The sequence below is a fragment of the Myodes glareolus genome, chromosome 20, assembly GCF_982192425.1.
Source record: "Myodes glareolus chromosome 20, mMyoGla1.1, whole genome shotgun sequence".
Lineage (NCBI taxonomy): Eukaryota > Metazoa > Chordata > Mammalia > Rodentia > Cricetidae > Myodes > Myodes glareolus.
The window spans coordinates 35,906,935-35,934,157 of NC_142045.1; the positions used below are offsets into that span (position 1 = coordinate 35,906,935).

At 36.1% G+C, this 27,223-nt stretch overlaps 1 pseudogene across 1 annotated transcript; it reads left to right on the forward strand.

Annotated features, from left to right (window-relative positions):
* Window positions 1-27,223, forward strand: LOC125394108 (enhancer of rudimentary homolog pseudogene; annotated as a pseudogene). Its single transcript, XR_014999249.2, has 2 exons — window positions 1-412; window positions 26,972-27,223. The product of XR_014999249.2 is annotated as an enhancer of rudimentary homolog pseudogene (transcript).

Sequence of the window (27,223 nt, forward strand, 5' to 3'; positions counted from 1 at the left end):
CGCCGAGCTTGTGCTAACACGGTGCAGCCCCCACAACAGACCGGACTGGCTTGCGATGACTCCCATCAAGCTGCTGGTGCAGGCTACTCAGAGGCCGGAAGGCCGAACTTATGCCGAGTACGAATCCGTGAATGAATGCATGGAAGGCATCTGTAAGATGTACGAAGAACACCTGAAGCGGATGAACCCTCTCTGCCAGTCCATCACGTATGGGGTCGGTCAGTTGTTTGAGTTTATTGACCGTATGGTGAACCTCAGCTGCCTGGTGTTCCGAGAAGACACCCAGACCTACAAGCCTTACAGTCGAGAGTGGATCAAAGAGAGGATCTACATGCTTCTCAGTCAGCAGGCACAAAAGGCCAGGACATAGTGATCTGGAAGTTTCCGGGACTGGGGCCAACCTGGACCACAGGTGTGTGTGCTGGGGTGGTACCCACTTTGACACTTACCCTCTTTTATACTCCTTTGGTTATGTATTAGATGAAATACGGGCCTCCTTTTACTCTGGAAACTCCATTGCCCCCTTCATTGAGTTTTCTCTTCAACTTTTTTTATGATGATGGAGATGGAAATAGTTCTTTCCATTATGTGCTTCATAATATTCCCTATGCCCAGCAGACGAGGTAGCAAGGGAGCAGTCACACTGATATATGTGCCCTCCAGATAACTCAGTGAAAATAAAACTCTTTAGTTCCAAGTTTCAAAACGGAGACAGGAAGATCAGGGAGGATCCATCTAGACACTAGGTTTTAGAAGGTTCTATTCTTGCTGACTTGACTCTATTACTTATGCTCCTGGTGAGGCAGATCAAGGTGGCATCGGAAGGAAAACACCAAGACCAATCACCTCATGACTATCAGGAAGCAAAGCGTTTAGGCATGATTTGGCGATGCTCAAGGGGTAATGCATTAAGTCACAAACGTTTGACCCACACTCAGCATATATGGTTTCTTCTCAAACACCACTAGCAGTCATGAGCCAGGAGCGGTTGGATTCATATTCAGACCATAAAATACAACTTGAGTGTATGTTTTACTTTGATTCTATTTTAATAAGTATAAATTAAATCCGATAGACATATTTTTATGTCCTTACATGCATACAGATAATAGGTATCCAACAGAGATCTATAAGTTTAATTATCATTATTTCTGGTCATCTAGCTCACCCTGCTTTCCCTTTATTCCACACATCCTGAGCTCAGAAGGAACGTGTTGCAATTCTCAATTTGTGGCATTTTTAATTGACTGATTAACGTTTGTCTCTTTTGAATGATAAACAAGATGGTTTTATAATAACCTTATGATTAGTGAATGACTTCTCTCTCTCCTACGTCTAAGTGGACATGCAAAAGATTGTGGATGTTGTGCACATTAGAATATGACCTCTCTAATGTTAATTAAATTATCTAACAGTTTGAAACAAATACACAGAGAACTTTCTGTGATAGATGCAGCAATCGTGACGAACTGTTATTGCAATCAGCCCCCATTGTGAAGATGGAGAAGTAAATCTCACAGAACACATGAATTGTTCCAAGTCATGTCTCTAATAAACAGAATGATGAGAACTTCTTTATAAGTCTATTTCTCATCATTCTTATAGTATATTCATCTATTATGTGTAAATGTTTTATGATCGGGCAAATAACTATTTCTCTATTCGTAAATAATGGTGTTAGTAGGAGACTATTAAATCTAGATATGTGGCATGATGCTAAGATTATGTAAATTATGCTGTTGGAAACAGGATTGAAGCATTCAGTGACTTACTTTGGTTTGTGTGCTTCATTTGGTTTGTTTCTGATGATGTAATTCTGAAATCTAGCATATAAATAAATGTCACCTTCATTTGTAAATCATTTAAATTAATATTTGTACTTTTTCAACATTTCATTTTAGTTTGTGTTTGTCCTTTGTGTAGGCAATCCCATGGTGGAATCGTGGAGAACAGAGAACCATTTCAGGGGTCTCTTGTTTCTACCACTTTGTAGACTCCAGGGATTTAACTTGGGCTTTCAGGCTTAGCAACAAGTGCCTTCACTAGCGCATTGTCCCCAAATTAAGGTATCTCAAGAGAGGATCTCATGTAGCCCAGGCTTGCCTCAGAGTTGCTTTGTAGCTAGAAATGAACTTTCTGTCCTCTTTTCCACCCAGTCCTGCCGTATGTAATACTAAGGATTGAACTCAGAGATTTGTTGATGCTAGTCAAACACTTTACCAGCTAAGCTACATAGCCATCCCTTTAGTTTATATAAACAACCTTTAAATGAGGAATAATATTTAAAATCCAGTACCTCTCACTGTATTTTTCATGTGTTTTATAGTAGAAGATATTGTTGTGCTTAGGGATAAGTAGATCAGAAAGAACTAAGCATATCTCAAACTAAGCAGCCCTTTGATAGCTGGCAAGCGAAGAATGTCTGCCAGATAACATGTCATCATTAGTGGTGCGGGAAAATTGTCTGTATTCTGTCAATCATGTTTTAAATAAACGCAGATTGGCCAGGCAGGAGGTGTAGGTGGGGAAACCAGACAGGAAGTGGAAATGATGCAAGGAGAGCAGGAGAATTCTGGGGAGGAGGAAGCTGATTCCTCCCACTCCTATCCAGATCACTGAAGCAGTAGGATGTGAGCTGCCCCACTGAAAAAGGTACTGAGCCACATGGCTAACATAGATCAGAAAAATGGATTAATCAAGATGTGAGAGTTAGCTAATAAGTAGCCTGACCTAATGGGCCAATCAGCTTTATAACTTACGGAGTCCTTTGTGTGATTTTTCTCTGGGACTAAACAGCTGAGGGGACGGGCAGGACAGAAACACAAACAAGCAGGCCCGGCCTTTTCATGTTACAATCATTATCTTTCCAAATTCAGATTCCATGTAAACAAAATAAAAGATAGCAATTGTGAGAGCTACACTCAGAACTGTGGGGCTACTCCCCAGGAGAAGGTGAACAGACTGTGATGACTAAGAATTAAAATAGGGCACAGTCAGTAAAGTGCTTGACTTTAGTCTCTGGAACTCTTGGGGAAAAAAAGCCAACCATATAGGTATATTAATACAATTAGAGGAATCTTCTTGGAGCTCCTTAGCTACCAGGAATGCCTTTTGGCAAATTGCAAGTCAAAGAGGGCTTATATTAAAGCCATTGTAGATGGCACCAGAAGAGTAGACCCAAGCAGCACGTACACCCATACACACATGTATCTGAATATATATGAGCATGCATGCACACAGGCAGACATACAGATAATGGTCAATAGTAAAACAACACATAAAACTCTGCATTTGCATGTGTAATGAGATCTAGTTTAGAATAGCAGGATGACATAAAGAAGCAGTGCTTTATACAAAAAAAATAATTTAGAAAATGTTAAATCTGAAGGGAAATTTGAAGTATAATGTGGAAAAAATATATTTGAAAAATATATGCTAATATATATTTCTTGTTTGATATGATTTCCTGAGTAAACAGACACACACACATACACACACAAGCCTACATGGAGTGTTCATGATCAAAGAGGGAAGAGAACCATTTCCCATGGAAGGGTACACCTAACCTGAGAATTATTTTTCTTCACATGAACTTTGAGAATATATGTCCTTGAAATTTGTATTATTATCTACCAATAAAATTAAACATAAGTCATGGTAAAATAATCACTTGAATTGTTTTAAATTAAAATTTTGATGTGTCTATATCAGTTGGGTGTTAGAAGAATATTCATATTACATTTTTTTATCTTTTTTTCTCTTCACACCTATTCTTTGTAGTTATGTTCACCATCATTGAATTTATACTTCTTTGTGTATATTTGCCTGTGAAAGATGAGGTACACAAGAAAACAGTAGATTCAGGCAAGTTGAAGGCTATCCTCTTTGAGTTCCATGAAAAGCTGAGAATGATTGTATATCTTGGGCTCAGGTGTAGGGCTGGGAATGCAGAAAGACTAAATAAAAGAAAGAAATGTGGAACCACAAGCTTGCAATAAAATCCAGTCACCTTCTCATCACTACTGGTATTACAAGTACTGCTGTAATCCCCTCTTTTATTATTATTATTATTATTATTATTATTATTATTATTATTATTATTATCATCATCATCATCATTACCATCACCATCATTAGCAGCAGTAGTAGTAGTAATAGTAGTAGGAATAGTAGTAGTATTAGAATTTCCCTAACCCAGGCTTCTTCCTAATTACATAATGGCTCCCTCTATCAAGATATCACTGTCCTTGTTCTCTCTCTGTCCCTCCCACAACTCAACCATCCAGTTTCCTCAAATTATCACTCCCTCTCCTTTACCCCTTCCTGACGTCCATGCTCCCAATTTACTCAGAAGATATTATCTATTTCCCCTTCCTAGGGACACTCATTTTGTCTCTTAGGGTCGTCCTTGATATTTAGTGTCTAAGGGGTTCTGGGTTGTAGCCTGGTTATCCTTTCATTATGGCTAATAGCCATTTATGAGTGAGTGCATACTATGTTTCTGGGTCTGGTTTACATCACTCAGGATTTTTTTTTTTAGTTCCATCCATTTGCCTACAAATTTCAAGATGCCATTATTTTTTAACCACTGAATAATACTCAGTTGTTTAAATATACCACTCTTCTTTATCCATTTTTTGGTGTAGGGGCATTTAGGTTGTTTTCAAGTTCTGGCTATTATGTATAATGCTTCTGTGAATATAGTTGAGCAAATGTCCTTGTGGTATGATTGTGCATCCTTTGGTTATATGCTGCAGAGAGGTATTCAGGGTCTTGAGGTAGATTGATTCCCAAATTTCTAAGAAACTATCATACTCATTTCCAAAGTGGCTGAACACATTTGCATTCCAACCAGCAATGGAGGAGTGTTCCCCTTACTCCATATCTTTGCCAGCATAAGTTGTCATCAATGTTTTTGATCTTAGCCATTCTTACAGGTGTGAGATGGTATCTCAGAGTCATTTTGATTTCGATTTCCTTATGACTAAGGGGATGTTGAAAAATTCCTTAACTGTATTGTTGACAGAGGTTTCTGTCCTACCAGGTCCCACAGTTGTTCAGTCCCAAAGAAACACACAGAGGCCTATATTAATTATATACTCATTGACCTTTTCAGTCAGACTTTCTTATTAATTAACTCTTACATCTTACATTAACTTGTCGGTGTTAGCCATGTAGCTTGGTACCTTTTTATCAGTGAGTCATTCTCATCTTGCTTCCTCTTAGTCTGAGTGATGACTGCAGACTGAACTTTTCCTCTTCCCAGAACTCTCCTGTTCTGGTTGCCCTGCCTATACTTCCTTCCTGGCTAATGGCCAATCAGCATTTTATTAAATCAGTACAAGAGACAAGTCCCACAGCAGTGTATTCTAGGCATTTGAAATTTTGCTGGGTGGGTTCCTTTTGTTTTATCCAGATGGCAATAATGAGCAGGTTCCAAAGCTGCTTCTCAGCTCTTTGTGTGTCTAGAGTTTCAGCTCTCAGGCTGTGGGTATGGAGAAGTTTGAACCTTACAGAGTTGGTGGTACAACTCTTGTGCCCAGCATATCAGAACCCACCTTATGTCATTAAAACTTAGCTTTCTAGAACTCCTCCAGTGACTAAACACAGATGCCTCATCTTTGACTATTTTCAGTTATGGCCTCTGCTTCCTGACACAGATGCCCCAGAAAGCTTTCCAATCACCTTACCTTCTCACTGCCACAGGTATTTCAAACGCTGCTGTCATCCCATCTTCATTTATTATTATTATTATTATCATCATCATCAGGTTAATTCACTGTACCAATGATAAAAACATATACTCAGCAATAGGGAGTGGCATGGTTGTGACAACAAATGCATTAAAACAATTTTCACAAATCACAGATTAGCTTCTAGTTCCACCCAATTCCTTAAGAGTTAGTACAGTGGACCAGTATAGCAGAGCCTGCCAGAGTGATGAATAGGATTCAAATTAATACAGCTCATGATCTTCATACTGAACAAACCAGGGGCAATTCACACATTCTATGCACGTGCTTTGCCACTGACCCATACTCCTACACCAGAGACTGGTAATTTGAATGGAAATATTTCATTAAAGCAATTAAATACTGCCAGTGCATTCATAAATAGCCATATACCTCCCTTTCTTTTTGCCTTTCCCTCTCTTTGATTCATATACAAACATAAGTGAGACAATGAATCGTATATTGTGAAAACAATATTTTCAAAATATAGAAGGATAAAGATGATCTTTTGAGGTCTCTATTAATGCCCTACAAACTGAAAGAGAAATATTAAAGTATACGGGCACAAAGTATCTGAAAAATATGGCTCAGTACATGTAGATTAAATTTAAAGCCTAAGACAGCAGTATAAGCTATCAGTTAGTAACAGTAATGGGGGGCAGGGAAAAGGGGAAGGGAGGGAGATTGAGAGCACTCACCATTATCTTGGAAGTGTTATGCAGCTGGACAATGGTGGGATATGCCTTTAATCCCAGCACATGGGAGGCAGAGGCAGATGAATCTCTGTGAATTCTAGGCCAGTCTGGTCTACAAGAGCCAGTTCCAGGACAAGGACCAAAGCTAGAGAGAAACCCCGTCTCGAAAAACAAACAAACACAAAACGAATGCAAACAAAAACCCAGCTAATCTGAGAAATTAGATCTGTGTCCTTAAACCCTTGTCTGCCATCAACTGCAAGATTATAGGGGTATGAAGGAATACAGATTTTTTTCCCCAGCATTATGAACTGCTTTTTCATAATTTAAATGTTTCCTTCTGAAGAAAGAAAGAATGGAGGCTTATAATCCTCTAGACGTTCATAAAATAAACCAGACTCAGGAAGCCCAGAGAAGCCCCTCTCCCAGGATACACTTGTTGTAAGTAACTGGGGAGAGAGAAGACATTTTTGGTGGAGTTGACTGAAAGTTGTGCAGGAAGTGGCACAGGTGCTGCTTTAAGGAATTGCTACCCCAGTGGGGATGGCTTCATAGAGATGCAGTGGCCTTTGTGTTGCCCATGTTTCTAAAAATAACTTGCGATATTCCTGTAAGCAAGTTCAGTAGACTGAATGATTAAAGGAATCCTGTTCTGTTTGCCTGTTTATCTTCAAAGCTTTGGTTTTTGTGTTTTCACTTACTGTTCTTCCAGTTAATAAACTGTTAAGTTCCTGTTTCATTTCATCACCAAAAGATCCCAGGATACCCATTTTTTTCAGTTTTCAATGTATTATTTTCAAATTTCTCACAGACATAAAACCTTTTTCCATTTACAAAAGTGATTGCTACTTGCAATTATTAAGCTTTGGTGTTGTGAAAGTGTATATTTTTAACTAATCTACCAGGTAGCTTTCCTGTCTGCCAACATATTTTCCAACGTTCTCTTTTCTGATACTTTTTTTTTTTTGCATGGGCTCTGTATGGTTATTTTTTTTTAGTAAGTAGTAAGTATTCAATGAAAAATATAGGTAGAAAGGCCTCTTAATGTGTTATTCTTACTCAAAATTTAAACTTAGCAGTGAAGTACCTAGCAGGCCTAGGTTATTTTATTCAATTCCTAAGACTGAGATCCTGAAATTTTTTTGTCCTTGTAAGGATTGGACTGTTATTTTATCTCATTATTTCTAATTCTTTTCTTGGCTGCTGACTCTTTTTTTTCTGGCAATTTTCCTTCCTTATTTCTTTAGGCATTTTATTTTTCCCTTAGTTTGAATTTCACCCGTTTCTCTATTTTGCTTTTCTTTTCTGCTTGGGAAGATAAGTTCATTGGTATTGCTTACATGCATATGTGTGAGGGTTTACTTACAGGCAGATAGATGCCTCAAAGACAAGGGTAATACTGGAAACTCCACTGCCAGCCTAGTTGAATTTTGGAGCTCCACGGTGACTCACAGGCCGGTCAACAGGTTAGAGTGTGTCCACAGCTCACAAACCTTAGAAAGTTCCTAGAGCTTCTTTTTTTTTATAAACTTATAGTTTATAAAATAGTTTATAAACTATTTTTTTATTTCATGTTCTGCATTTTCATTCCCTTCCAATTTTCTAGATGATTGATTATCTTTCTAGTTATTTTAAGTTGATAGCCATGATTTGTGAATTATTTTATTTATTCATAAACTATTTACAGTTCAATATGGATACAAGAATGTTTTTAGTCTCTATGAGCATACCATTGGAATAATTCTAAATTTCCCTTTCTTGCTTTTTACCCCCTCTGAATTAACCATGTGTCTTTGGGGACACATGTTTTATGTTATTTTTCTCTCTCTCTTCCCTTCCTCAGCTGAAATAGCAAGCATTCTGCAACATTACTAATCCTCATTCTCTGAGGTGTTCAGAGACTGCGACAGTATCTCTGTCGGGATCATTGGGAACAAAGTCTTCTTGTTCTATTACTGCTTATCTGATTGTACAAGAATTTGAGAAATCTCCATCTGGCATGCCCTGGTTCTGATGCACATAAAACCCACAAACATCCTGGGACCACAGCTGGGATTATAACTCTCATCTGTAGCTTTGTGCGTGCATACTCACACATGCACATGCTCACACACTTAATCACTCCCACAGACACACACACTTAAACATACACAGTCATGTGGATTGTTTTGTTAAACTCATTGTCTTCACAACATGTTTTAAAACAGCAGTCACTTTGTAGTTCATAGCATGCCTCTTTTTAACATGGAAGTCTTGGGGTTGTTTTTTTTCTACAGTCCTTTTTTTTTTGGCAATGACCTCGCATGCTCATCCTACAGACTCATTGTGTAACTATTCAGTATCTAAGCCTCTAAAGCATTGTCCCAATAACCTGTAGCAAAGTAGCCCTCTATAGCTTTGATCTGTATCTGTTACATTTTACTGTTAATATTTGGATGTTGTTATTGCCAGTCTCATTGTCATTCTCTTCACTAATTTTGCTGTCATTATCCCAGGCAGTACTCCAGTTACTATGATAGAATAGATTGTGTGTACACTGTTAAGGTTTCTAAGCTGAGTGACAACCATTATTTCATTATTGTATTTGATATAGCTTTGTTTTATTTTTAGCATTTTTATTATCTTTGAAATTATAATACAATTACATTATTTCTCCATTCCTGTTCCATACTTTAATTACTATTATGTATTTTATGGCTCATTTTCAAATTCAAGGCCTCTTTTTCCCCTACTCATACATACAACATGTATGTATGCTGTAGACTGTTACTTTGAGATGTGTTAAATTTGTTTATTCTCTGGAACATTTGTTTAGCATCGTAAGGTGTGTTGCTTCTGTTTATGTTGCATTTGTTTAACTCTGTGAAGCTGTGATTCTTTGCTTGTCTAAAACACCTTATGTCTACTAAAGAGCTGAACAGCCAATAGTGAGAAAGGAGAAAGACTAGGAGGGTTTGTCATGCAGAGAGAATAAATAAAAGAAAAAATCTGGAAGAGAGGTAGGAGCAAGAAGAGAGAACAAGGAGAGGCAGATGTCTGAGTCCAGCCACCCTGCCAGGCATGGAGTAAGAGTCAAAGTAAGTATACAGAAGTAGGAAAAGGAAAAATCCCATAGTAAAATGTAGTCAGGATAATTTAAGTTAATGAAAAACTGGCTAGAAACAAGCCAAGCTAAGGTTAGGCTTTTATAATTAAGAATAAGCCACCATGAATGATTTATTTGGGAGCTGGGTGGTGGGCCCCTAAAGAGTGAGAGCAAATATTTAAAGAAAAACAACCACCACCAACATATATACATATAAATTTCTAAATATAACCTGTTCTTTTGGCATAATGTCGCTTGTATGTATGTTTTGGGGCTCAGTATTTGGTATTGGGTAACCAATTGGTGTACTCTTTCCTGAGAAGGCTATTTCTCCTACTGTTAGCATTTCTTATTGCCCCTCCATCTTTATGTGTGGTTGAGGTCTAATGGGCATTTCCTTGTCCACTTGGGCATATCTGTTGTGATGTGCATGTTCTGCTCATGTTTAGGTAGTCACATTAAGGAGACTTCATGAGTCCAGTTAGAGGTTATGCTAGTGTATTACAGGTGTGGTTGTAGGTTTTGCCTCATATATGACAGGCAGGTGGTCTTCCACTAAACTACGTACCTAATACTCTTCTTGATTTCTTTGACTGAGCCCTAAAACTGCCACTGCATTATTTCTCTGTCACAGCGTAAAGTTTTACTGTGACAATTCCTTCAAAATCTTGCACACAAATATTCACATCTTATCAGTTATTTTCATTTTCCAGTTTATATCTTCTAGAAATCTAACCACAGTAGTTACTGCAAGGCCAAATATAATATTTTATTTCTCCCATTTTTTTTTGTTTCCTAAAATCACCATTTCAAGTTTTAACTTCACAGTAAATCATTAACATATTGACAATTATCAATTCAATGTGCAGATAGAGATAAGAACATAAATCTGTATATTCATTTGAAGATCACAAAGAAATGTGCCTAATCTGAAGTCTAGAGTGATCAAAAGATGTAGCTCTAACAAGGGTGATATAATTCTTATTTTGATATTGTCTAACTACATATTTTAATAGGTAGTAAGCATTTGTATAATTTTTCTCAGCTGTGTAGTAGAAAGTGTGCACATTGGGAGAAGGTAAATGCTCAAGCATAGTCCTGATGAAATAGCTCAAGCTCTTTAATCATAAGATTATAGATAGTGTGACAATCTCCTTGCATGAATAAAATGGTAGTATTTTATTAGAGAAATGTTTTGTTTAACTTGCTTTACATCATTGAATACATTCCTGGAAAGAAGATTAAATGTTTTGTTTTTAGGGTTTATACCAAGGAAATATTCTTCTGTACGTATGTGGAGGTTATTTAATTTAATTAGCTTGACTACCAGAATGCCATGCAATATCTTATTCTCATTAGGAAAAGCTTATTTAATAAATCTACCTGCTGAGATTCAGAAGTAATCATTGAGTATTGATGAAAACAAAGTTTCCTTCCTTGTTGTATAATGCAGACACATAGAGTAGGGGATTTGGAACCCCACAGCACTACTGCAGGAGATATTAACAGCAGCTGCAGCAGGAGACTAGGGTGCCAGAGAGAAATTGGGAAAAACATGCTGTGATGCTTGCAGAAGAAGTTCCAATACTTAGGGTCACTAATTGTGAGAAAACGGGATGTGCCACAAATTAAGAGACAGAATCAGAAATCAGGAGATTTTTGAAGAGATTGCCTGTTTAAAAATGAAAGTGTGGCACAATAAGTATCTAGGAAACTGAGTTCCTCCTGCAAAATAAAATCTATAAGACTTTAAACTGCATAATGATTATTAAGTAGCTATTGTGATACGTCTATGGTTTTCTTAGTATCTAACATTTAACATTAACCTAGGATTATGATATAGCTTAAAATATGATATAACTTAAGAAAGAATCAAGTCTTTTAGTGTTTTAATATTTCAAATAATACATGATTAGTTATTGATGAACCAGAGGGGAGGAAGAAGAAGAGAAAAAAATTGGGAGAGAGAATAAAAGAGGGTGTGTGCAATAAGGAAATAGAATGAGAGTTTTGCAAACCTTAGACAAAGCAAGGCATGGTAGTCTATGACTTTATACATATTTTTATTAACTCTTTGAAAACATCATGAATGTATTTTGATCATATTAATGCTCTCCCCTAGCTCCCCTAGATCACATGGCTTCTCTTCACACAGAACTTTGAATTCTCTCATTTTTGTCCTTTTCAATTATTTTACACTCCTAACGTCTGATTGGTGTAGGAGCGTCTTCTTTCTTTGTGTTGCTTTCATTGTGGTCAAATAAAGAAACTATCTAGGCCTTTTGATAGGGCAGAAACTTATATAGGTGGGGAGACAGAACAGAATGCTGGGAGAAAGAAAGAAGAGTCAGGCAGACGCCATGGCTCTCCTCTCTGAGATGGACGCTGGTTAGAGTCATGCTGGTAAGCCACAGTGAAGTGGCGATACAGATTATTAGAAATGGGCTGAATCAATATGTGAGAGTTAGCCAATAAGAGGCTAGAACTAATGGGCCAGGCAGTGTTTAAATGAATATAATTTGTGTGTTGTTATTTCAGGATCTAAGCTAGTCAGGCAGTCAGGCAGCCGGGTGCCAGGAACGCAGCCCGCTGCTCCTTTTACAACATCTGATTTGTGATGCCCATATATTCTTTGATATACATGTAGCTTTCCAATGGAAAGCAGTTAACCTACTGGGGATGACAGTCCTGGAAAAAACTAACTCTCTTTCCCAGCAGCGATTTTTTTTTTAAATCAATAGCTCTTTAGCTACAGGTGGCACTTCATACCTATTTCATATCTCCATGTTGAGATTTGGTCTGGCTTGAGCTTGCACAGGCCTAGGGCCTGCTTTCACAGTCACTGTGAGTTTGTATGTGCAGCCTCCCTGATATGTCCAAAAGAAACTTACATCCCTATCCTTCCTCTTCTGTCTTCTCCCATGATTCCTGATCCTTTGTAAGAGGAATGTAGTATAGATGGCCCCTTAAGATTAAGAATTCCGTAGTCACTTACTAATAGTGCTAGATGGTTCTATAAATAGTACCAGAGGGCAAAATTAATCTCCAGTGTTATCCAGCTGTGAAACCAGTGAAGTATTGCTGTCACTTATCTGATATGATCAGCCAACGGGTGCAATAGTGACATGAACATCACTTTAGTAACCAGTCACTTTATAATTGGGTCCAAACAGTGCTCTACGAGATAAAGCGCCTACCAGTCACTATTAGAGGTCAAGAGCCTATGGCTACACAGATCATGAAACCTATTCCTGTTACTTTCCTAAATGATGCAAGTCTTGGTCTATTGATACAAATTTATGGTTCATTTTGTTACGCTGTGTACATATATTTCTGCTCTTATTTACGATATTTTGTTTGTGCAGCTCATTTAAAAATGTATAATTAAAAATTACAGATAAATAGTAGTTTATAATAGTCAAACTTGTAGTCATGTTAGTTAAGTTTTCTAGTTATACAGAGATATATTTAAGTTAGATTAGATAATCTTCAACATGTCAAAGGCCTATGGAAAATGGCATTTAAAAGGTTTTAAGAACTTGACTTTTCTTGATAGTGAGACATGTCTGCTTCTGGCAGGAGCAATTACTTAAGAGAGGTTGATGGGCATCAAAGAAACTTGTTATATAATCTGTCGTCAATATGGCAAGACTTGCCATTTGGGGAAGAAACTGTTCTTGCCTAGACTGCTTGATGGTATGCTGTATGAACTGGACATACAGGACCCACATAAAAGTGACTGCTGAATTTACCTAAAGAAGGTAAGGCAGTCATTCAGGTTCCTGCTTCACAGAAGAAACTGCCAGACATTCTGCAGGACACAGAAGAAAGCAACTGATGAACTTAGTACAAGGCAGAACAGATCTTCAAACTTCCTGCTTCAGGGAGAAGTCTGTCAGATACTGTAGGCCTGTAGGCTAAAGATGGATGCCCTGATGTTCTAGAAGAATTTTGTATGACTATCTAGGCAGTGAGATGCCTCTGTCATTTCTAGAAGTTTGGAAGTTGTTTAAAATGCACTTCCTGTTTTCTTAGGTAATATTATATCGTTCTGGGGTCTTTGATGGAGTTGAAGACAATTATACTTTTCCTTAGTTATGAAAAAAGATAAATTTAATATAAAACTTTAGACTCACAAAGATAGGATAGATGGTAGAGTATTTTCTTTGATTTGCCAAATAGCAAATGGACTAAATATTGTAACTATAATTTTTGGCTGATAACTCTTTTGTATATGTAATTTTCCTATGTTAAAGATAAAACCTTCATTTTTATTTAGACAGAAAATAGGAGATGATGTGGGGATTCCCCTCTGTTTGCTATGAATGTGTTTTTATTGCCATTGCTTAATAAAGAAGCTGTTTCAACCAATGGCTTAGCAGAGTAAAGCCAGGCAGGAAATCCAAACAGAGGTATAGAGAGGGAGTAGGTGGAGTCAAGAAGATACCATGTTGCTGTTGAAGGAGAAATATGCTCTCTGAAACCTTACTGGGTATGCCATATTCTCATGGTAAAATAGGAAATAATAGAAATGAATTTATTTAAGATGTAAGAGTTGGTTAATAAGAAGCCTGTGCTCATAGGCCAAACAGTAATGTAATTAATACTGATTCTTTGTGATTATTTGGATCTGGGTGGTTGGACCACAAGAGAGCAGCTTCTCTTTACAAATAATAGTTTAACTTGAAGGTAAATACGAATTAAACAACCACATCAGAGAGAAATTAGCATAGGTACACACGAACAATATCACTCCTATTTTTCTTACTATGACATTAGGTGCATCTGCTGAGTGTGCAACTAGCTTTTCAATTTTCTTACTCCCTTTGTTCCTCCTGGCTTGTTAATCTTCAGATTTCTATTTTAATAAATTGATTCTTCTTTTTATCATTCTCTTGGTATCAGTGAAAATCTAAATTTCAAAGTTACAGAAAACAGTGATAAAATCACATCATTCTTGAGCAAAATAAGTCCATACCTTCATTTATAGTCCATGTTAAAGGAAGTAAGTCAGTCACCTTTAATTCTTTACACCAACCCACATGCTCTCTGCTGGACAGCTAGCGAGATTAGCAGGCTGGCTAAGCATGTGCTTCAGTAAAACTAGGACACCTTGTGTCCCGTTCTGTCTTTACCTCGCATATCTGGTAATGTTGCCTGTGCTTTCTTCATTCTCCATGAAGGCTCAAAGAAATGGAGCCACTAACAGTACACTAAGCTGAATATCTTCAAGTAATTTGATTGGGAGAATGCTTAAGGATCCCTTCCAGCAGAACCTCATTAGATGCTTCCCAGTATTAATTATGGGGTAACTGTAACAAGAGAGTCTGGCAATGCAACAAATGAGAATTAAGTAGGTTAATTTAGTCTTTGGGCAAGAAGATGAAATTGACTCAATATCATCCAAAATGGTTTAAAAATCGTTCAAGTTTTGATCTGGGGCCCTCTATTATCACTACTTCATGATTTACGCCACATTTTACAAAGAATACACATTATGTGGAGTGAACCTTTTGAGAAAATTTCCCAGGGGATGTATCTAAGTTAATGATTGCTTAAAATTAGTCCTTTCTACCTACCATTACTTGAAAATAATACCCTGACAATAGAAGTAATCTTTTTAAAATTTTGTCACCTTGTGGTGTCAAAGCAAACAACATTGGCATAATGTTTGTTATTTACTGAATTGCTATTAAGCTTAAACCATCAAACAAGATTAGTTCTTCCTCGAAATCACTTTCTGGTATTCTATATTATTTAATGTTCCAATATGCATAGTCTGTTTACTTTCTGTATTGAATCACTCAGTTCTTTTACTTCAAACGCTTGCAGTCAAAATGTCAACCCGCAATATGCCTTCCCCCCTCCTCCCTGTTGTCAATCACTCTCCGTAAGTCTGTCTGGTAGTACGGTGGTTAGTCATGATCGTCAAGATGACATGATCCAAAACCACATAAGGTATGAGCTGGTGAGCCTGGTTGTGATGGATTTTGTAAATTGGGTTCATTGAGGTGGGAAGGGCCAAACTAAAGGAAGGCCTTGGACTGAATAAAATGAAGAGTATTAGTTGAATATCACATTTCATTTCTCTGTGTGTCCTATCTTCTCTAGGTTGTTTTTGTCACCATAACCAGAAACAGGTGCAGTTCACTTTCTAAGCTAAAGTGAACGTGACATCCCAAGTTCTCTAGTCTAATAGTCTTTGATTATAGATTCTCAATTGTTCATTGAAGGCTTCACTTTTTCAGCCTCATACAGCGTCCTTTAAGGGATTTCTTCCAGATATTATACCCTGACCACCCGTTGCCTGTCCTGCATAGTCTTCTGCAAACATGAACCAAACCTTTTTGAGTGCCCCCATGCCTACATCTCTCATGGCTACAAAAATCCAGTATCCCATGGGTTTGCTAATGAATCAAAATGTCACCTTGTCCCTTCTTTCACTGTTGAAATGAATCTAGTGAAGCACAGAAGCTGATCACTGGGAAACAATTACAATTCTCTAAGCCTTTATTCATAATCAGGCATCCTCTTCATAGAGACTTTCAGTTCCAATTATATCTTTTCAAAACAATTTGTGTTCTCATGTATTGGAGCCTTCCACAATGGTTTATTGTTGTCAAGATATCTTTTTTGTTGTCTTAGTTGTAAACAGGTTTTTGTTTGTATGTGTTTGGTTTGTTGACTTTTAAGAGTTACAGCTTTTCCTTCTGCATCCTCCTTTTTTGCAACTTCAAAAGTCTTCTGAAGACCCCGTGCCTATCAAGCAGCCTAGGTTTTAGATCTTTCTCCCACAATCATTTTTCCACACAGTATGATTAGGTAACTCTTAGTAAACAAAGACTGTGGTCTAGCCTGGCTGCTATTTGCTTTAAAGTTCTATCAAAAGAGTTAGGCAACTTCAATTTTTCTAACGTTCCCAGGACTCTGGCAGACTATGGCCAGATCATTTATTTTTTTTATTTTACCAGAATATACTACAGTTGTCTTTTGGCTTAATTCCTGATAAAATATTTACTCATCTATAAAACTGGGTCTTCACATCAAATTCTTCTTCTATAACAGATTCCACTTACAAACTGAGATCCAACAGCTTAAGTCCTCTGGTCAAGTTTATCACCGCAATAGCCACAATCCTTAGTACCATCTCTTTTCAGTCACTTTTATCATTGGTGTGAAAACTTGAAGTGCAAATTAATGAAGTAAGCATTCATTTTAGCTTAGAACCGAGTGTGAAAAGTTTATGATAGTGTGAATACTTGATGGCAAGGACAGGAGAGAACTGGTCACATTGAGTCTTCAGTCAGGAAATAGAAAAATAAATGTAGGAGGTTTTGTTACCTGATTTTTATTTATTTTTGGTACCTAGCCTATGTGATGGTGCTATCCACATTCAGAGCGGGTTTTACTGCCTTTCTTAAACTTTTGGGGAGTCATGTTATCAAGGTACACACATCAAAGCGGGAGTTTCCAGTGTGATTCTGAATTTAGTTAAGCTGACTGTTGGGCATCTGAACCCCTTAGTCATTTCTTGTATAATTACTTTTTGATTTTCATGAATATTTTCTAGTGTTCCACAATAGCTAATCTTATCTAAAATTTTAACTTGCTTGACTATGAATTATACTCATTTTTAAATTATTCCCTATTAATTTGCATTTCATGATTTATTTATGCTGTCATTTCAAATTAAGACATTTTACTAAGCCTTCATTTTACTTTGAAAATATATTATTCTATATTCTTATACTTAGTTGGCTCATTTGAATGTTCTCATGATTTTTATTAGATTAAATAGAATCTCTCTTTTTTTTTTCCTGTTCACTTAATTGAAAGCATTAGGAGGCATCAGGGGTCAGTAACTTCCCCTTTTTGTTTCTGGGTGTTTTACAAATTAATTGTATTCGAGCTATGTAAGCACTCCTTTCTGAATTAGAAAATCCTCTGTGTCCAGCCTTCCATGCTGCTGTTACAGTTCTCTGTGATGTGTCTTTCAAAGTGCCACTCATAATGCTATGTAGTTGTGTTGGCATCATGACTTCTGACATCTTTCTTTGGAGATTCTACTCTCCTAAAATATGGGACTCTTCTTTCCTTTAGAGGTAAAAATTCCATTTTGCAAGAAGTTCCAGAGCAATCGATTTCCAATGATCTGAGTAGTGGCTGGGAAAATATTCCGTGTGTTCCCAAAGAGGTCTTGCTTATTTGTCTCCCCACTCCTACTTTCTCTCTTCTAGCATTACTTGGGCCCTGACAGAAATTGCTGAGTCTTTAGTGTTGAGCTTCCTTTTTCTTTGTGTTTGTTTCATCTCTATCACGAAGGTCATCAGGAAATAACAAGTACTCCCTGGCATTATCTTAAAGGTTCTTGTTCTATGATGACAAGTGAATGGGCTTACCAATGAACTGTGGTATTATTGGAATCAGTGAGTTACATCTTTTTTGGATGTGGTTTATTAAAATAAGGGTAGCATAATGCCTGGTCCTCAAACCAGAACAGACTTTAAAATCACTTTATAAATCTGTGCGTTTATTAATTGCCTAATTAAATAGGCAGTATGCAAACAGCAATAGTTTGACCAGGAGATGACTGAATATTTGTCTTCTGATAAAAGATGACTGTAGCAGCTATTTAAGCTCACTTGCAACTCTTCCAGAGGACACTGGTTCAACTCTATAACTTTTCATTGAAGGAAGAAAAACAATCTAAATATATGGAGGCATAGATTATTTATAAGAAAATAAAATTAAATGTCACACAATGCTGTTTTATATTAATTTATAAATGTTATGCAATAATAGCCTTAAGAAAATCAATTTTATATTGATTTTCCAGTTATTTTTAAATTGACTATGAACAATTTTAAGGGAAACAGGAATAACTAGTTCTACCAGAGATTAAGGATTTAATAACTATGATGCTTAAGGCTATTAGATTTGTGGGAGAAAATATTGACAATAAGCTATGGTAGAATATATCCAGTATTTTTGTTGTTGCTGTTCTTAGGAACAGCTCATTTAAAACAAACGTTCTATTCCGTATGACCAAGATGTCCCCTTATTTTCTTATGTGTGGATAAATCCAGAAATTCCAAACTCTTAATCTTCGTGGAATAAATTATTAGCTGTATAAGCTTGTGGCTACTGCACAGTTATAGGAAACTCTCTGGTAAACATAGTTATCTACATTGTTTTTCCTGTATGCCCCTTAACATTGATCCCATCTCAGCCTTTGTCAGCCAATAGCCTTCTTTAATATTTACAAGGTAAGATTTATAACTACAAACTGACTCATCACTTTCCATTTACTAAAAAGACATTAGGCACAAAAATGCATAGAGACAAATGGTTTGGTTTACAGTTTGGTCAAATGAATTGAAAAGAAGAGAAAAGAATGATTTCTTCTTCACGATCTCAATGGTGACTCCCTTGGCTGCTGTTCTATTTCTGTGTAGAGAGACCATGACCAAGGTAACATATAAAAGTAAGCATTGAATTAATGGCTTTTTTACAGTTCCAGAGGGTTAGTTTATGATCAGTGGTGGGCTTGGTCAGGGGACATAGCAGCAGGCAGGCAGGTATGGCACTGAAACAGTAGCAAAGAGCCCAAATCCGATCTGTAAATTTTCAGCAAAGAAAGAGAAAGAGAGAGAGAGAGCGCAAGCGTGGACTTTTGAAAATAAAGCCTACCACTAAGTAACAAACCTCCTCCAACAAGGCCTTTCTTCCTAATCCTTCCCAAAGAATTTGAAAACCTAGATCTAAATATTCAAATATGCTGGGAAAAACTCCTTCTTCAGGCAATAGCCTTTGAAATGCTGGTCCCCCCTTGGGTGTGGCCTCCAGTACCAAAGAATGCACATGCTGGCTTGCTAGCTCTCTCTTGGCAGCTGGATTTTGTTCTTGTTACCAGCTCATGCAGAGAACTGAGATCCCTGAATCTGCCCCCTAGATAAAGAAGCTTTTATCATACTCAATTCTGAACTAGTGTGGGATTACTTCATCTGTGTTCACCTACACAAATATAAGAGCCTAGGGATGCTAGTCTCATTCAAATAACCATGATATAGTTTTAGAAAGTTATTGTTAGAGACATGGTTCAGAATCCAGAGGACAGCCAATGAGATTTCCAAGCTCTTATGTTTCTCAAAAGTAAAATTCAGATCAGTGTCAAATCCATTTGGTTAGAGTGCCCTGATCCTTATAACAAATGCCTTTACCTCTGTAGTAAGATTTTTATTTCCTATCTGAATTCTGAATTAGGGACATTCATTGTCATCACCATAGATGCTCTAGAAGAATCTGTAATACATGTGATTGCCTCTGGCAATAAACAAATACATGTCTCAAATGTCAGTAGTGCTTAGGTTGAGAGACATTATATACAGAGTCAGTTGAGTAAATAAAGCAACTTGTTCAGAGTATCAAAGTTTAAATAAATGAACAAATAGAACAGTATACAATATTTGAAAATAATAACAGACCTTGAGTAATCTTTGCAATTACATTATAAAAACATTTAAATTCATAGAGATGAGAAAAATATGGAGCCACCAATATTAGGACCTAGCAATTAAAGGGATTGCCAATGGGAGTTAAATAAATAACCACTGGGTTTAAAAAATAAAAGGACAATGAAATGAGAATGGTAAGTAGTAGAACTGCATGCTCCAATCATGGCTGGCTTTGAGAATATTATTTTTACTTCATAGAGACAAAGTGAATCAGTTAAAAATTCATTAACTGACAATGTGAGATGACAGTATAAGTGGTAAAGAGGAAGTCTTCTACAGAATAATCCTCTTTTAAACTGTAAAGATTTGGTCAGTAGCAAGGCAGGAAGTATAGTTGGGGTAACCACTCTAAGGATGATGGGATGGAGAAAAGCAGAGTCAAGAAGTCACCATCCAGACATAGAGGGGTCAGATGAATGTACCATGCTAATAAAGGAGCAGCCATGTGCCAGAGCACAAATAAGGAATATGGGTTAACTTAAAATGTAAGAGCTAGTAAGTAATAAACCTGAGCTATTGAGAAAACATTTATAAATAATATTAGGCCTCTGTGTTGGTTATTAGGAAAAAGGTTGGTGAGAGAGAAATGTCCGGTTACAGAAGTCCAGTGAAGTTTTAAAATTATGGGTAATTTGTATGTCACTGCCTTGAGATGGGAGTAAGATTACTTAACATTTTCCACTTTACATGCCTAAATTGTTGGTTAGATTTTAGATCAAAAATTGTGTTTTGCAACTAAGACAATCAATACAATCTCCTTTTCTTCAATTCCTTCTTGTATGAAGTTGAAAGGGAATATTCACACTAAGTCTAAAGCTAATCAGCAAGGAATGACTCTTAAGTCAATGACAGACTTTTTCATTAAGGGCCATGTTTTCTCATCCATTGATATAAGTGGTCACTTCTGTAAATAGTTTTAATTTCTTTTGCCTGCTATATAAACATAAATGAACCAAGTCATTAATCTGCATTTCAAATCTTATCTAATAATACTATGCATTTGAACAATATTGTTAAGGACATTGACAGTAAGAATCTTGCCCTGATATCTATACAAGCAGTTCAATGTAAGCAACATTATGCACATGCTATGTTTTTATAAAATGAACTAACAAATGTAGAAACAAGAAATATGGTTAATAAAAACTAGAGAGAGTAACTGGGGTTCAACCTGAAGATCCAAAAAGCAAAGCAACCAGCCACTGGCTCTTACCTTGACCTCAGTTCGAAATGGCAATCCTGCCTCCAGGAATCTTGGAAATTGTTTCTGAGAGCTCTCTCCCCAAACCCCCAATTTTATATTTCTCTCTGGGGCAGGGATTAAACATATGTACTTCCCTGTTTCTATGGCAACAAGTGTGGCTACTGGGATTAAAGGTGTGTGTTACCACTGCTTGGTCTGCCTTATTTAAGCTCTGATCTTCAGTCAAGCTTTGTTTATTAAGATACAAATGAAATGCCACTACAGAAACATTTGATAATATACATTGTGACCATGCTCTTGGGGGAGTTGTTTCAGGTCCATACATCTTGCAAAGTCATTTTCATCTACAGACTTTTGGAAGAACAGACTATGGAAAGAAACCCTAAGCTATTAAGTGACTGTTTTGAAAATGATCAGTCCTATAAAGATGTAAACTCAGTGAGCTACAATAATACCTGACCTGACAAGATAAACCCCCTGGTCTATAGTGATACAGATGTTATAAGTGTAGCCAACTACTTTCTGATTGGATCTAAGTTAAGACCTGCCTCATGAGATGGACCCATACTTGTCACTGTTAATTGGGGCAGGAATGGGTGGCAAGATAAGTCATAAGGCTCAGGGGAGATTCTAGTAACTATTATTCTAGTAAGTGTACGTAGTACTGAAAAAACTACTTAGGACTTACTGCTCCACCCACATATCACTATGTCTTTCATCAGCATATAAAAATAATGACATTTTGAAATTTTAATATCTATATCAAGTTAAAATCATCAGATATTTAACATTTTTATTGAGTATGAATCTATTTGAGTTATATTAGCTAAATATTAAAGTTAAGTTGATGTTTCCAATGGCATGAGTCCAAGGAGATAGGCATTACAGGTTTCCTGGGTACTTTTTGAATGCTGATGGCTTCTAACATCTTTCACTGGTTTGAGATTATGTAGTATATCTTATCCTATTAATATCTTTAAAACTTCAAAGATGGTTCTATCAATATTTGTAGAGTGTCTTAAGTTGAGGTGTGATCTCCAATGATGGAATTAGGCCAATTCTTGATGTACTTATGGCTTCAATCAGCTTACCTTATATTCTTTTTTGGAGAAAAGCCATTTAGCTATAAAAGATTCAAGCAGCCTGAAGATTACCAAACAGTATGTGTTCTTTCAGTAATGTAGCTTAAAGTGTTCCCATTGAGAAGGAAAGAAATTGTCTCTGGAATGCAACCAGCCACCAACAAAATACAAAGTATGCTGCACAGGACTTGGTAATTCATTCATTTTATTGCATTTGTTTGTATTCGTTGTATCACATACATAGCCTAATAGTGTTGACTTTAGAAGGAAAGGAGTAAAATTTTTTCGACTCAGTTTCATGGTTTCTGGTAATGTTCTAAATTTGATGAACTGTGTTTTAACCATTTTCATCTTTTTGATATTCAGATTTCCACATGATTGTAAATGGTGCCTTGCTGAAGCAATCTATGAACAGTGGCTCATTTTTCCTTAAGAAAAGGCCTCTCTCTCTCTCTCTCTCTCTCTCTCTCTCTATATATATATATATATATATATATATATATATATATATATGTGTGTGTGTGTGTGTGTGTGTGTGTGTGTGTGTGAGTGTGTGTGTGTGTGTGTGTGTGTGTGTGTGAGTCTTTTTATTAAAAATGTTAAAGTTGAGTTTCAGGAGGCTGTTATAATATGTTAACTCCTGCACATGACTGGCAGACAATCATAAACCTCATAATGGTACAATTGAAGCTGAAGTGCTTGCTCCCACCAAGCTGACATGTTTGTACTGAACCTCTGAGAAATAAGAGAAAAAAAAATGCTCAAGTAGACCAGTTTCAGTTCTCATGATTCTGAAGTTAGTACTTACAGAAAGGACAAAACCTGCAATAAATTAATGTTAAGTGAGCTGGACTTTTGCTGTGTTACCTGTCCTCTTCCCGTCCTTTTGCAAGGGAATTCACAAAAACCAGCAACACACTCCTTCAGTCTGCTCTCCTTGGTCTTTTGTTACTTCAGAAAAACCTTCTTCAGTTCAGTCAGTTTACACATGGCATAAGGGACAAATGGCACCAGCCATCCCTTCTGTCCTCTGGGTTTCATAATGGGCCTTTTTGACATAGTCTGTTTCACATGGTGACACATTAAACAGTAAGTGTGCCCATTAGCCACCAAAGATGCACCTTTGATGACAGATCATGTGACTTCTACCCAGTGTGAGAATTTAGAGAAACAGGGAAAGGTGTATTTTACACAGTGTAAATGAACATTAAAAGTATTTAAAAGTAAATATTATCTTAGACCTTAGTATCAGTGATATTCAAAACATACAGAAAATTATAAACTAATTAATAAACTATAATTATTATAAAATAAATTTACAAATTGAAATAAATGCTTTTCTTATCTATATGTCATGTATGAATGTTCCAATGTTTGTTTAGTGTGTCATTTTAACAAGAATTGTCTGAGAATAATTTCTGGAAGTATAAATATGCATGATATCCATGCATGTATACAATTAAATTGTCATCTCTACATATGATTTTCTATCCTTCAGAAGTAGTAGAGATGAGATAGGATTCACGACCAAATAATTTAAGGATGTTGGACATGGAATATGTTCTTCAAAGGCACACTGTTCAAGCTGGAAAATAATCTCTTTTCATGGCAAATGCTTCCTACTTCTTCCAAATCCAGCACTCCTTGATTGAGACCCATTAAAACCTATCATTGTCTGCCGCTTTGGCGTGTAGCACATGCAATCAGGGCTCAGTGTTGCCAGATGTACTTTGACTCCTGAATAGTCTGTATAATTAAACTTGGCATGAATTACCACAAAATATCTTTTTCACACTGACAACGGAAACAAATCTGATATTTTAATGAAGTGTATTCTGAACCCTCACATATTATAGGCATTAATAAAGGTATAATTTGACTAGGTCAAACTTTTTAATGTATCATTCAAGAAAATTTTAAACTACACTTAGAATATATAAAAATATTTTGGATCATGTTAAACCAAAGCTTTAGAAAGCTTTCCTTCTACTTTAATGTCGATAAAAGCAATTGCTCTAAAAGGTCAATGTAAAATTGTTTTCCTCAGTTAGAATTTCTGAAAGAAAATTGAAAAAAATGGATAGACTTAAGCACAGAATTTATACATTTTTATTCAATTTGAACCTTGAAATTCAGAAATTATTATTCATCATTTTTATTCATCATGATGATGATTTTTCTATGAAGATCTTACATCATTAGGTTACTCTACTTAAGCACATATGCAGTTTTATAAATACCCTCAAAACTTCACTGGTGTTACTTTCTTAAAAAGCAAACTTTTTTTGGATATGCCTGTACAAATATGGGCACCACTGTTCATGCCGAGTTTTCTGAAGCTGAAAGATGTTACTGCTGGGTCTTAAACACACTGAGAAAAGTGCCAAGAACAACAACTTGCCCAGTATCTGTCAAGTCAGGCTGAGCCCAGAGCAGTGCCTAGAATCTAAAAATAAAAATAAAATGCTCTAAAGGTCAGGGCAACAGCTAGCTGCAGTGGGCTTAAAATTAGCTTTCAATAAGCAAAACATACACTTAAGGTTTATAAAGCATAAATGTGTCTGCATTTGTAGATTCTCAGAATTTAGATGAATATAGATGACTTTATTAGAAATAAAACACTTCTGATAGGGTTGCTGTACAGTAATGTTATAGTGTAATTTAAAAACTGTTGTGATCAATTTATGCTTTAGAAGTACTGAAAAATAACGAAATTGATTTAATTAAAAATGCATAGAAAATGTAACATTGAGAACTTGTGAGGGTAATGATCGCTCTAGTCTTAGAATCCATAGACAAAAGTTAAGCCATGATTGAAAGACAGCTTTGCGTCAAGGCATAGAAAATGGGAATTTCACTTCCAGAATCTATGAGAAACGGAAATGTAGTAGAAGTAGTTGTTGTTACTCTTTGTTTAATTGTTTTTAAGTACATTAACAAAGGACAAGTAATATTTTAAAACTACGTATGTGATATTAAAATACATAACCAAGTGTTTCATTTTAGGCAAACTACATACATGAAATAAAAATAGATAACAAAGTGTTTCTTTTTCAACAGAGGGCCAACAAAAAAGGAGAGAGCTAAGATTTTAAAGTATTTAGTTAATTTTTAAAAACTACTAAGGTGATCTCAAATATATTTATTCACTAAAGAGAGGAGGTGTTAGGGTGCCATCATATAACAGATCCTGGGACTTTATCATGTTTTAAATTTTTAGTGGCTTTTAATAGTGGTTTATTTATATAAAAAAGAGAATTGATATTTATCCTAATTCATGCCCTCTAGTCTTTATTATATTTTTCACATGTATCGATCATTTACACTTATTTTATTTTAAATTTCCTGTAAGATCTGAGTTGTCCTTCACAATTAGGAGTGTGTTTCTTAAAATAAATAGAGCACAGGCCATTCACATTGCATGTACCTCTATTTTTTCATATCTCTGTGGTGTCAAATCATCTTAGATAATAATCTATGGAACATAATAGGGAAGATTAGCTTGACCAGCTTCTCCTCTTGTGTATAACTGCACAGGTTAATGACTCTCCATACTTCTATATGGAAGGTCTGTGATAGAAGAAATCATGCCTTACATTGTCTTCATTTGAGGAAAGCATATTCCTAGTGCTGGAAAGTCTGAATTTGTACGCTAGCAGCAGACAGATTTACCTTCAGACAAGAGAAGCCCATTCAGCTGTCTCATTTTCTCAAGGGAAAGTGAATGGCAGTCCAATGTGGTAACAGTGCTCTTTTAACAAAATGAGGCTATCAAGTCGGGATCAATTAGCTGCCACACGAAGCATAGAAACGTATGTGCAAGTATTCCATGCAGTGAATAATGGATGTCCAAGAACATGCATATAAGAATTAGAAAACTGCTTCCATTTTTTCTTATTATTACCATTACTATTTTATACTACCCTGATATTCAATATAATAGGGTATATATATATATATATATATATATATATATATATATATATATATATATATATTTGAAATACATTCTGGGACAAAAGTTGATGCTGGCTAATGTCATCAATTGAACTTCTGTGACTTCTCTTGCTCCTGCTGCTGATCATCTTTATTTTGCATTTTAGTGTTAAGATTTATATGACATCTTTAGCCTCTCAAAAAATATTTACAAGAAAATTATCACTGCCTCTTTGGGATACAATTTCTTTTTTCATTTGTAGAGAAAAGTGCAATGGCTTAAGATTCTATATCAGAATAATTTATTATTTTCATGTTGAATTAACTTACAAATTTTATTTCAAAAATGTTACAAAAATATCATCATCTACCTATTTATCTCTCCATTTTTACTGAAAAGTCTTTCATATACAGATAAATAACTTTCTGTTCTTAGATTTTTGGTAAACTCTGAACCAAAGTATTTATGTGAGTGTGTCATCATCTCCATATGATTGAGACTCTTTCTATTGATATTCCTGTGGAGATGATGCATCTATCTTTGGCTGCTGGAGAGTGTGCTACAGGGAATCTTGCTGGTTAACTGACGGTCAGCCCGTAAGTAGGAAAAGATATTTTGTGTGCCTGCTCTAAGTTATTTTATGTTTGCCCTGATACAAAGATAGAAATTAGGTTTAGTGCCTGGTTTCAGCAACCGTGTAACCATTTGCTCTTTTCTTGTAGCTTCTGCCCAGAATATCCCACTTGACTGTGTTAACTGATGGACTTGCCCAAGTGTGAGGACTTCATTGCTTCTCAATTTTTAATGCTTCAACATATGTGCAAGAAAACTGATCAGAGAGCCCAAATCCAAAGCCTGTTCCTGCATATGACTTGGTATCCAACTACCAAATGATTTCAGACAAATTATTCAAACTGTTTCAAACTATTAAACCTCTTTAATTCTATTAAATAAAATGGAAACTTTATGAAGAA